Source organism: Oncorhynchus masou, chromosome 3 (assembly GCF_036934945.1).
Source record: "Oncorhynchus masou masou isolate Uvic2021 chromosome 3, UVic_Omas_1.1, whole genome shotgun sequence".
NCBI lineage: Eukaryota > Metazoa > Chordata > Actinopteri > Salmoniformes > Salmonidae > Oncorhynchus > Oncorhynchus masou.
This window is the reverse complement of record NC_088214.1, coordinates 801,935-816,012: the sequence shown is the minus strand read 5'-3', so window position 1 is coordinate 816,012 and position 14,078 is coordinate 801,935. Positions and strand designations below refer to the sequence as shown.

At 44.9% G+C, this 14,078-nt stretch overlaps 1 pseudogene; it reads right to left on the bottom strand.

The window, feature by feature from the left end:
• Window positions 1–14,078, bottom strand: part of LOC135508509 (elongation factor 1-delta-like) — a 43,969-nt pseudogene that overhangs the window by 2,799 nt on the left and 27,092 nt on the right.

Here is a 14,078-nt window from a genome sequence, read left to right as displayed (position 1 = left end):
GTAGTAGTATCTCAGATCAGGGTAATGTGTCCTCAGGCCACTAGTAGTAGTATCTCAGGCCACTATAATACACTAGTAGTAGTATCTCAGATCAGGGTAACGTGTCCTCAGGCCACTATAATACACTAGTAGTAGTATCTCAGATCAGGGTAACGTGTCCTCAGACCACTATAATACACTAGTAGTAGTATCTCAGACCACTATAATACACTAGTAGTAGTAGTATCTCAGATCAGGGTAACGTGTCCTCAGGCCACTATAATACACTAGTAGTAGTATCTCAGACCACTATAATACACTAGTAGTAGTAGTATCTCAGATCAGGGTAACGTGTCCTCAGACCACTATAATACACTAGTAGTAGTATCTCAGATCAGGGTAATGTGTCCTCAGACCACTATAATACACTAGTAGTAGTATCTCAGATCAGGGTAACGTGTCCTCAGACCACTATAATACACTAGTAGTAGTATCTCAGATCAGGGTAATGTGTCCTCAGGCCACTATAATACACTAGTAGTAGTATCTCAGATCACTATAATACACTAGTAGTAGTATCTCAGATCAGGGTAACGTGTCCTCAGACCACTATAATACACTAGTAGTAGTATCTCAGATCAGGGTAATGTGTCCTATAATACACTAGTAGTAGTATCTCAGATCAGGGTAATGTGTCCTCAGACCACTATAATACACTAGTAGTAGTATCTCAGATCAGGGTAATGTGTCCTCAGGCCACTATAATACACTAGTAGTAGTATCTCAGATCAGGGTAATGTGTCCTCAGATCACTATAATACACTAGTAGTAGTATCTCAGATCAGGGTAACGTGTCCTCAGACCACTATAATACACTAGTAGTAGTATCTCAGATCAGGGTAATGTGTCCTATAATACACTAGTAGTAGTATCTCAGATCAGGTAATGTGTCCTCAGACCACTATAATACACTAGTAGTAGTATCTCAGATCAGGGTAATGTGTCCTCAGGCCACTATAATACACTAGTAGTAGTATCTCAGATCAGGGTAATGTGTCCTCAGACCACTATAATACACTAGTAGTAGTATCTCAGATCAGGGTAATGTGTCCTCAGGCCACTATAATACACTAGTAGTAGTATCTCAGATCAGGGTAATGTGTCCTCAGACCACTATAATACACTAGTAGTAGTATCTCAGATCAGGGTAATGTGTCCTCAGACCACTATAATACACTAGTAGTAGTATCTCAGATCAGGGTAATGTGTCCTCAGGCCACTATAATACACTAGTAGTAGTATCTCAGATCAGGGTAACGTGTCCTCAGACCACTATAATACACTAGTAGTAGTATCTCAGATCAGGGTAACGTGTCCTCAGGCCACTATAATACACTAGTAGTAGTAGTATCTCAGATCAGGGTAATGTGTCCTCAGACCACTATAATACACTAGTAGTAGTAGTATCTCAGATCAGGGTAACGTGTCCTCAGACCACTATAATACACTAGTAGTAGTAGTATCTCAGATCAGGGTAACGTGTCCTCAGGCCACTATAATACACTAGTAGTAGTATCTCAGATCAGGGTAATGTGTCCTCAGACCACTATAATACACTAGTAGTAGTATCTCAGATCAGGGTAACGTGTCCTCAGACCACTATAATACACTAGTAGTAGTATCTCAGATCAGGGTAATGTGTCCTCAGACCACTATAATACACTAGTAGTAGTATCTCAGATCAGGGTAATGTGTCCTCAGGCCACTATAATACACTAGTAGTAGTATCTCAGGCCACTATAATACACTAGTAGTAGTATCTCAGATCAGGGTAATGTGTCCTCAGACCACTATAATACACTAGTTGTAGTATCTCAGATCAGGGTAACGTGTCCTCAGGCCACTATAATACACTAGTAGTAGTATCTCAGATCAGGGTAATGTGTCCTCAGGCCACTATAATACACTAGTAGTAGTATCTCAGACCACTATAATACACTAGTAGTAGTATCTCAGATCAGGGTAATGTGTCCTCAGGCCACTAGTAGTAGTATCTCAGGCCACTATAATACACTAGTAGTAGTATCTCAGATCAGGGTAACGTGTCCTCAGGCCACTATAATACACTAGTAGTAGTATCTCAGATCAGGGTAACGTGTCCTCAGACCACTATAATACACTAGTAGTAGTATCTCAGACCACTATAATACACTAGTAGTAGTAGTATCTCAGATCAGGGTAACGTGTCCTCAGGCCACTATAATACACTAGTAGTAGTATCTCAGACCACTATAATACACTAGTAGTAGTAGTATCTCAGATCAGGGTAACGTGTCCTCAGACCACTATAATACACTAGTAGTAGTATCTCAGATCAGGGTAATGTGTCCTCAGACCACTATAATACACTAGTAGTAGTATCTCAGATCAGGGTAACGTGTCCTCAGACCACTATAATACACTAGTAGTAGTATCTCAGATCAGGGTAATGTGTCCTCAGGCCACTATAATACACTAGTAGTAGTATCTCAGATCACTATAATACACTAGTAGTAGTATCTCAGATCAGGGTAACGTGTCCTCAGACCACTATAATACACTAGTAGTAGTATCTCAGATCAGGGTAATGTGTCCTATAATACACTAGTAGTAGTATCTCAGATCAGGGTAATGTGTCCTCAGACCACTATAATACACTAGTAGTAGTATCTCAGATCAGGGTAATGTGTCCTCAGGCCACTATAATACACTAGTAGTAGTATCTCAGATCAGGGTAATGTGTCCTCAGATCACTATAATACACTAGTAGTAGTATCTCAGATCAGGGTAACGTGTCCTCAGACCACTATAATACACTAGTAGTAGTATCTCAGATCAGGGTAATGTGTCCTATAATACACTAGTAGTAGTATCTCAGATCAGGGTAATGTGTCCTCAGACCACTATAATACACTAGTAGTAGTATCTCAGATCAGGGTAATGTGTCCTCAGGCCACTATAATACACTAGTAGTAGTATCTCAGATCAGGGTAATGTGTCCTCAGACCACTATAATACACTAGTAGTAGTATCTCAGATCAGGGTAATGTGTCCTCAGGCCACTATAATACACTAGTAGTAGTATCTCAGATCAGGGTAATGTGTCCTCAGACCACTATAATACACTAGTTGTAGTATCTCAGACCAGGGTAATGTGTCCTCAGACCACTATAATACACTAGTAGTAGTATCTCAGATCAGGGTAATGTGTCCTATAATACACTAGTAGTAGTATCTCAGATCAGGGTAATGTGTCCTCAGACCACTATAATACACTAGTAGTAGTATCTCAGATCAGGGTAATGTGTCCTCAGGCCACTATAATAAACTAGTAGTAGTATCTCAGACCACTATAATACACTAGTAGTAGTATCTCAGATCAGGGTAACGTGTCCTCAGGCCACTATAATACACTAGTAGTAGTATCTCAGATCAGGGTAATGTGTCCTCAGGCCACTATAATACACTAGTAGTAGTATCTCAGATCAGGGTAATGTGTCCTCAGGCCACTATAATACACTAGTAGTAGTATCTTAGATCAGGGTAATGTGTCCTCAGACCACTATAATACACTAGTAGTAGTATCTCAGACCAGGGTAATGTGTCCTCAGGCCACTATAATACACTAGTAGTAGTATCTCAGATCAGGGTAATGTGTCCTCAGGCCACTATAATAAACTAGTAGTAGTATCTCAGACCACTATAATACACTAGTAGTAGTATCTCAGATCAGGGTAACGTGTCCTCAGGCCACTATAATACACTAGTAGTAGTATCTCAGATCAGGGTAATGTGTCCTCAGGCCACTATAATACACTAGTAGTAGTATCTCAGATCAGGGTAATGTGTCCTCAGGCCACTATAATACACTAGTAGTAGTATCTCAGATCAGGGTAATGTGTCCTCAGACCACTATAATACACTAGTAGTAGTATCTCAGACCAGGGTAATGTGTCCTCAGGCCACTATAATACACTAGTAGTAGTATCTCAGATCAGGGTAACGTGTCCTCAGACCACTATAATACACTAGTAGTAGTATCTCAGATCAGGGTAACGTGTCCTCAGGCCACTATAATACACTAGTAGTAGTAGTAGTATCTCAGATCAGGGTAATGTGTCCTCAGACCACTATAATACACTAGTAGTAGTAGTATCTCAGATCAGGGTAACGTGTCCTCAGACCACTATAATACACTAGTAGTAGTAGTATCTCAGATCAGGGTAACGTGTCCTCAGGCCACTATAATACACTAGTAGTAGTATCTCAGATCAGGGTAATGTGTCCTCAGACCACTATAATACACTAGTAGTAGTATCTCAGACCACTATAATACACTAGTAGTAGTATCTCAGATCAGGGTAATGTGTCCTCAGACCACTATAATACACTAGTAGTAGTATCTCAGATCAGGGTAATGTGTCCTCAGACCACTATAATACACTAGTAGTAGTATCTCAGATCAGGGTAATGTGTCCTCAGGCCACTATAATACACTAGTAGTAGTATCTCAGGCCACTATAATACACTAGTAGTAGTATCTCAGATCAGGGTAATGTGTCCTCAGACCACTATAATACACTAGTTGTAGTATCTCAGATCAGGGTAACGTGTCCTCAGGCCACTATAATACACTAGTAGTAGTATCTCAGATCAGGGTAATGTGTCCTCAGGCCACTATAATACACTAGTAGTAGTATCTCAGACCACTATAATACACTAGTAGTAGTATCTCAGATCAGGGTAATGTGTCCTCAGGCCACTATAATACACTAGTAGTAGTATCTCAGGCCACTATAATACACTAGTAGTAGTATCTCAGATCAGGGTAACGTGTCCTCAGGCCACTATAATACACTAGTAGTAGTATCTCAGATCAGGGTAACGTGTCCTCAGACCACTATAATACACTAGTAGTAGTATCTCAGACCACTATAATACACTAGTAGTAGTATCTCAGACCACTATAATACACTAGTAGTAGTATCTCAGACCACTATAATACACTAGTAGTAGTAGTATCTCAGATCAGGGTAACGTGTCCTCAGACCACTATAATACACTAGTAGTAGTATCTCAGATCAGGGTAATGTGTCCTCAGACCACTATAATACACTAGTAGTAGTATCTCAGATCAGGGTAATGTGTCCTCAGACCACTATAATACACTAGTAGTAGTATCTCAGATCAGGGTAATGTGTCCTCAGGCCACTATAATACACTAGTAGTAGTATCTCAGATCAGGGTAATGTGTCCTATAATACACTAGTAGTAGTATCTCAGATCAGGTAATGTGTCCTCAGGCCACTATAATACACTAGTAGTAGTATCTCAGATCAGGGTAATGTGTCCTCAGACCACTATAATACACTAGTTGTAGTATCTCAGACCAGGGTAATGTGTCCTCAGACCACTATAATACACTAGTAGTAGTATCTCAGATCAGGGTAATGTGTCCTATAATACACTAGTTGTAGTATCTCAGATCAGGGTAACGTGTCCTCAGGCCACTATAATACACTAGTAGTAGTATCTCAGATCAGGGTAATGTGTCCTCAGACCACTATAATACACTAGTAGTAGTATCTCAGATCAGGGTAATGTGTCCTCAGGCCACTATAATAAACTAGTAGTAGTATCTCAGACCACTATAATACACTAGTAGTAGTATCTCAGATCAGGGTAACGTGTCCTCAGGCCACTATAATACACTAGTAGTAGTATCTCAGATCAGGGTAATGTGTCCTCAGGCCACTATAATACACTAGTAGTAGTATCTCAGATCAGGGTAATGTGTCCTCAGACCACTATAATACACTAGTAGTAGTATCTCAGATCAGGGTAATGTCCTCAGACCACTATAATACACTAGTAGTAGTATCTCAGACCAGGGTAATGTGTCCTCAGGCCACTATAATACACTAGTAGTAGTATCTCAGATCAGGGTAATGTGTCCTATAATACACTAGTAGTAGTATCTCAGATCACTATAATACACTAGTAGTAGTATCTCAGATCAGGGTAATGTGTCCTCAGACCACTATAATACACTAGTAGTAGTATCTCAGACCAGGGTAATGTGTCCTCAGGCCACTATAATACACTAGTAGTAGTATCTCAGATCAGGGTAACGTGTCCTCAGACCACTATAATACACTAGTAGTAGTATCTCAGATCACTATAATACACTAGTAGTAGTATCTCAGATCAGGGTAATGTGTCCTCAGGCCACTATAATACACTAGTAGTAGTATCTCAGATCAGGGGTAATGTGTCCTCAGACCACTATAATACACTAGTAGTAGTATCTCAGATCAGGGTAATGTGTCCTCAGACCACTATAATACACTAGTAGTAGTATCTCAGATCAGGGTAACGTGTCCTCAGACCACTATAATACACTAGTAGTAGTATCTCAGACCACTATAATACACTAGTAGTAGTATCTCAGATCAGGGTAATGTGTCCTCAGGCCACTATAATACACTAGCAGTAGTATCTCAGATCAGGGTAATGTGTCCTCAGGCCACTATAATACACTAGTAGTAGTTGTGTTATCTACAGCGTGTGATACTCACATAGTCCTCAAACTTGGTGATCTCTTCCTCTAGCAGGTCTGTCCCCACCTTGTCGTCCTCGACAACACACCCGATCTGGAGCTTCTTTATGCCGTAACCCACGGGAACCAGCTTGGACTGACCCCACAGCAGACCATCAGCTACAACAGACCTCACACACTCCTCCAACTTAGACATGTCTGTCTCATCATCCCACTGAGAAAGAGAGAGGAGGGAGAGGTGGGAGAAAGCATTAGATATACCTTCCGCCTTTCAACTCGTTTCAACTATTGACAAAGGTTTGACATCCAGTTGGACAGAAAGACAGACAGGGGACAACATACAGGTTTGACATCGAGCAGGATAGAGGACTTGGCGATGAGTGTTGGTTTCTAGACTTCTTGGCAGCGTAAGCAGCGATTCTCTCCTCCTTCAGCCTCTGTGGTTACTGCCTCTTCATCCTCCTCATCACTCCCAAAGAGGTCCATCTCATCGTCATCCTCCTCCTTCGCAGACTGAACAGCCACCGCCTGGGAGGAGACAGGAGAAATGAGCATCTACACTGATGGAACAATTTCAAATATTTTTCTCAGTTGCAGTTCATGAGGAAATCAGTTCATTTAAATAAATTCATGAGGTCCTGATCTATGTTTGTCACATGACTGGGAATACAGATCTGCATCTGTTGGTCACAGATACCTTAATAAAGAGGCAGGGTGTGGATCAGAACCAGTCAGTATCTGGTGTGATTATTTGCCTCATGCAGCGACACACATCTCCTTCACATAGAGTTGATCAGGCTGTTGATTGTGGCCTGTGGAATGTTGTCCCACTCCTCTTCAATGGCTGTGCGAGTTACTGGATATTGGTGGGAACTGGAACACGCTGTCGTTACACGTCAATCCAGAGCATCCCAAACATGCTCAATGGGTGACATGTCTGGTGAATATGCAGGTCATGGAAGATCTGGGACATTTTCAGCTTCCAGGAATTGTGTCCAGATCCTTGTGACACGAGGCTGTATATTATCATGCTGAAAACATGAGGTGATGGAGGAGGATGAATGGCACGACAATGGGCCTCAGGATCTCATCACGGTATCTCTAACGTTCGAATTGCCATAGATAAAATGCAACCGTGTTCTCAGTTCGTAGCTTATGTCTGCCCATACCATAACCCCACCTGCCACCATGGAGCACTCTGTTCACAATGTTGACATGAGCAAACTGCTCACACACACAACACCATACACGCTGTCTTCCATCTACCCGGTACAGTTGAAACCTGGATTCATCTGTGAAGAGGACACTTCTCCAGCGTGCCAGTGGCCATCAAAGGTGATCATTTATCCAGTGAAGTCGGTTACGACGCTGTGGTTACATGGTCAAATGGAGTCAGTTCAAGACCCTGGTGAGGACGTGGTTACACGTGGTCTGCACTGTGGTTACAGATGAGCTTCTCTGAGACGGTTCTGACAGTTTGTGCAGAGATTCTTCAGTTGTGTAAACCCAGAGTTTCATCAACTGTTCGGGTGGCTGGTCTCAGATGCTCCCGCAGGTGAAGAAGCCAGATGTGGAGGTCCTGGCGTGGTCTGTGGCTACATGTGGTCTGTGGTTACATGTGGTCTGTGGTTACATGTGGTCTGTGGTTACATGTGGTCTGTGGTCACACGTGGTCTGTGGTCACACGTGGTCTGTGGTTACATGTGGTCTGTGGTTACATGTGGTCTGTGGTTACATGTGGTCTGTGGTTACACGTGGTCTGTGGTTACATGTGGTCTGTGGTTACATGTGGTCTGTGGTTACATGTGGTCTGTGGTTACATGTGGTCTGTGGTTACACGTGGTCTGTGGTTACATGTGGTCTGTGGTTACATGTGGTCTGTGGTTACACGTGGTCTGTGGTTACACGTGGTCTGTGGTTACATGTGGTCTGTGGTTACACGTGGTCTGTGGTTACATGTGGTCTGTGGTTACATGTGGTTACATGTGGTCTGTGGTTACATGTGGTCTGTGGTTACATGTGGTCTGTGGCTACATGTGGTCTGTGGCTACATGTGGTCTGTGGCTACATGTGGTCTGTGGTTACATGTGGTCTGTGGTTACATGTGGTCTGTGGTTACATGTGGTCTGTGGTTACACGTGGTCTGTGGTTACACGTGGTCTGTGGTTACATGTGGTCTGTGGTTACATGTGGTCTGTGGTTACATGTGGTCTGTGGTTACACGTGGTCTGTGGTTACACGTGGTCTGTGGTTACATGTGGTCTGTGGTTACATGTGGTCTGTGGTTGTGAGGCTGGTTGGACGTTCTGACAAATTCTCTGAAACGATGTTGCTGCATATGGTAGAGAAATTAACATTCAATTCTCTGGCAACAGCTCTGGTGGACATTCCTGCAGTCAGCATGCCAATTGCTCGCTTCCTCAAAACTTGAGAGATCTGGCATTGTGTTGCGTGACAAAACTGTAACATTTAGTGGCCTTTTATTGTCCCCAGCACAAGGTGTACTTGATCATGCTGTTTAATCAGATTCTTGATTTGCCAGCCCTGTCAGGTGGATGGATTATCTTGGTGAAGGAGAAATGCTCACTAACAGGGATGTAAACAAATTTGAGAGAAATAATATTTTTGTGTGTTTGCAACAGTTCTGGGATCTTTTATTTCAGCTCATGAAACATGAGACCAACACGTATGTTTGTTCAGTGTAGTTATAAAGCCTAAATATCGTTCATAGATCACACCATTCTTGGTACAGAAAAATCCAAATGTACACCTTCAATCTTCAACCGACTGTCCGCTCTAGTCCGCACAGAGTTCCGCGTACACAACAGCCAATGCAGATGCGGACGGGGTTGGACGTTCGAAATTTAAGCATTTCGCTTGATCGGACCAAGCGGACGGTGTAAACTAGACTTCTCTAAACCCACCTTGGCACAGGGAACAGCTGGGCTCCTCTCCAGAACCCGGACTCTGTTCTCCAGCTTGAACAAGGCTGCTCTCAGATCCTCCACCACTACACACAAACACAACATTATCGTCAATCATCACTGTTTCTGTGGTCTGTGAACTGGATCATTAAAGATATATTCCACGTCAATATAGATCAGAATATGATCATTAAATTAAAGACGTGCCTTTGTGCAGTCCCTGGTTCTCCAGCTCCAGACTCTTCATACGAGACACCAACTCCTGGTCCCCACTGGCTGAGGAAGACTACACACACAGTGGTCAGAGGAAGACTACACACACACAGTGGTCAGAGGAAGACTACACACACACCGACCCGGCGGTCAGAGGAAGTTCACTTCAATACAGCCACATGCAGGGCTGTAATAGCATTGTTATACTACGCTTCACCTCTATACACTCATCAGCTGAAAACACAATTACAACCCGTCAGCTCTCTGACAGAGCAGATATTTAACTGTCAACAGGTCAGCTCTCTGACAGAGCAGATATTTAACTGTCAACAGGCCAGCTCTCTGACAGAGCAGATATTTAACTGTCAACAGGCCAGCTCTCTGACAGAGCAGATATTTAACTGTCAACAGGTCAGCTCTCTGACAGAGCAGATATTTAACTGTCAACAGGCCAGCTCTCTGACAGAGCAGATATTTAACTGTCAACAGGCCAGCTCTCTGACAGAGCAGATATTTAACTGTCAACAGGCCAGCTCTCTGACAGAGCAGATATTTAACTGTCAACAGGTCAGCTCTCTGACAGAGCAGATATTTAACTGTCAACAGGTCAGCTCTCTGACAGAGCAGATATTTAACTGTCAACAGGCCAGCTCTCTGACAGAGCAGATATTTAACTGTCAACAGGTCAGATATTTAACTGTCAACCCGTCAGCTCTCTGACAGAGCAGATATTTAACTGTCAACAGGTCAGCTCTCTGACAGAGCAGATATTTAACTGTCAGGAGCAGGGTTCAGCTCCAAGTTGTTAATGTTAATTTAAGAAATCTGTTCCTAAGTATTTCCACGCATAATAGAGATACATGTAATCATATACAAATGGAAGAACGGTTTGAAATGATTCTGTTTTAGTCAAACATTATATCTGTTCGGGACTCCTGCGATAAAATTGGAGTCTATAAATTATTTGTAATTATGTTCTGGCCCCCAATCATCCGGTCAAGAAAGAAATTGTTCTGCGGCTTAATCTAGTGGATGAATCCTGGGGTAGAGGGTAGAGGGTAGAGGGTAGAGGGTAGAGGGTAGAGGGTAGAGGGTAGAGGGTAGAGGGTAGAGGGTAGAGGGTAGAGGGTAGAGGGTAGAGGGTAGAGGGTAGAGGGTAGAGGGTAGAGGGTAGAGGGTAGAGGTAGAGGGTAGAGGGTAGAGGGTAGAGGGTAGAGGGTAGAGAGTAGAGGGTAGAGGGTAGAGGGTAGAGGGTAGAGGGTAGAGGGTAGAGGGTAGAGGGTAGAGGGTAGAGGGTAGAGGGTAGAGGGTAGAGGGTAGAGGGTAGAGGGTAGAGGGTAGAGGGTAGAGAGGACAGAACTAGAGAGTGGGGGGTGGGGTTGGGGTAGAGAGGACAGAATTAGAGAGTGGGGGTGGGGGTTGGGGTAGAGAGGACAGAATTAGAGAGTGGGGGGTGGGGGTTGGGGTAGAGAGGACAGAATTAGAGAGTGGGGGTGGGGGTTGGGGTAGAGAGGACAGAATTAGAGAGTGGGGGTGGGGGGTTGGGGTAGAGAGGACAGAATTAGAGAGTGGGGGGTGGGGGTTGGGGTAGAGAGGACAGAATTAGAGAGTGGGGGTGGGGGTTGGGGTAGAGAGGACAGAATTAGAGAGTGGGGGTGGGGGTTGGGCAATCTGTGTGTGTCGTACACGCCAGTCCAAACCATGCACCTCTCAGCCCTGAACAAGGCCCTTATGACGGGGACTTACATTCCTGTGCTGGCGCTTCTGGGGACGAGATCGTCCTCTACCTTGGAGCGCTGACTTTACCTGGTTAACATGGAGGGGGGGAAGGAGGACAGGACACAGACAGGGAGGAGAGGACAGGACACAGACAGGGAGGAGAGGACAGGACACAGACAGGGAGGAGAGGACAGGACACAGACAGGGAGGAGAGGACAGGACACAGACAGGGAGGAGAGGACAGGACACAGACAGGGAGGAGAGGACAGGACACAGACAGGGAGGAGAGGACAGGACACAGACAGGGAGGAGAGGACAGGACACAGACAGGGAGGAGAGGACAGGACACAGACAGGGAGGAGAGGACAGGACACAGACAGGGAGGAGAGGACAGGACACAGACATGGAGGAGAGGACAGGACACAGACAGGGAGGAGAGGACAGGACACAGACAGGGAGGAGAGGACAGGACACAGACAGGGAGGAGAGGACAGGACACAGACAGGGAGGAGAGGACAGGACACAGACAGGGAGGAGAGGACAGGACACAGACAGGGAGGAGAGGACAGGACACAGACATGGAGGAGAGGACAGGACACAGACAGGGAGGAGAGGACAGGACACAGACAGGGAGGAGAGGACAGGACACAGACAGGGAGGAGAGGACAGGACACAGACAGGGAGGAGAGGACAGGACACAGACAGGGAGGAGAGGACAGGACACAGACAGTGAGGAGAGGACAGGACACAGACAGGGAGGAGAGGACAGTGAAACAGCCATGAAGGAGAGGAGGACAAAGAGGAGAAAGAGGAGAAAGATTGCAGGTCCACCAAGATAGACGTCAGGAACAGACGCCAGGAAAACTACGGGAACAGACGCCAGGAATACTACGGGAACAGACGCCAGGAATACTACGGGAACAGACGCCAGAATACTACGGGAACAGACGCCAGGAATACTACGGGAACAGACGCCAGGAATACTACGGGAACAGACGCCAGGAATACTACGGGAACAGACGCCAGGAATACTACGGAACAGACGCCAGGAATACTACGGGAACAGACGCCAGGAATACTACGGGAACAGATGCCAGGAATACTACGGGAACAGACGCCAGGAATACTACGGGAACAGACGCCAGGAATACTACGGGAACAGACGCCAGGAATACTACGGGAACAGATGCCAGGAATAGTACGGGAAATAAGGGACACTGAAAACAGTGAAAGATGTAAATAATAGATAGTTAACCAGAGCCACATTATTTCAACTCCACTGTCTCTGAGAATGTTACAACAGCCGCGAGTTACTAAGAGTTCCAGAACGTTACAACAGCCGCGAGTTACTAAGAGTTCCAGAACGTTATAACAGCCGCGAGTTACTAAGAGTTCCAGAACGTTACAACAGCCGCGAGTTACTAAGAGTTCCAGAACGTTACAACAGCCGCGTGTTACTAAGAGTTCCAGAACGTTACAACAGCCGCGAGTTACTAAGAGTTCCAGAACGTTACAACAGCCGCGAGTTACTAAGAGTTCCAGGACGTTACAACAGCCGCGAGTTACTAAGAGTTCCAGAACGTTACAACAGCCGCGAGTTACTAAGAGTTCCAGAACGTTACAACAGCCGCGTGTTACTAAGAGTTCCAGAACGTTACAACAGCCCCGAGTTACTAAGAGTTCCAGAACGTTACAACAGCCAGCCGCATGTTACTAAGAGTTCCAGAACGTTACAACAGCCGCGTGTTACTAAGAGTTCCAGAACGTTACAACAGCCGCGAGTTACTAAGAGTTCCAGAACGTTACAACAGCCGCGAGTTACTAAGAGTTCCAGAACGTTACAACAGCCGCGAGTTACTAAGAGTTCCAGAACGTTACAACAGCCGCGAGTTACTAAGAGTTCCAGAACGTTACAACAGCCGCGTGTTACTAAGAGTTCCAGAACGTTACAACAGCCAGCCGCGTGTTACTAAGAGTTCCAGAACGTTACAACAGCCGCGTGTTACTAAGAGTTCCAGAACGTTACAACAGCCAGCCGCGAGTTACTAAGAGTTCCAGGACGTTACAACAGCCGCGAGTTACTAAGAGTTCCAGAACGTTACAACAGCCGCGTGTTACTAAGAGTTCCAGAACGTTACAACAGCCAGCCGCGAGTTACTAAGAGTTCCAGAACGTTACAACAGCCGCGTGTTACTAAGAGTTCCAGAACGTTACAACAGCCAGCCGCGAGTTACTAAGAGTTCCAGGACGTTACAACAGCCGCGTGTTACTAAGAGTTCCAGAACGTTACAACAGCCGCGTGTTACTAAGAGTTCCAGAACGTTACAACAGCCGCGAGTTACTAAGAGTTCCAGAACGTTACAACAGCCAGCCGCATGTTACTAAGAGTTCCAGAACGTTACAACAGCCGCGTGTTACTAAGAGTTCCAGAACGTTAAACAGCCGCGAGTTAGAGTTCCAGAACGAGTTACTAAGAGTTCCAGAACGTTACAACAGCCGCGATGAAGTTACTAAGAGTTCCAGAACGTTACAACAGCCGCGGTTACTAAGAGTTCCAGAACGTTACAACAGCCGCGAGTTACTAAGAGTTCCAGAACGTTACAACAGCCGCGAGTTACTAAGAGTTCCAGAACGTTACAACAGCC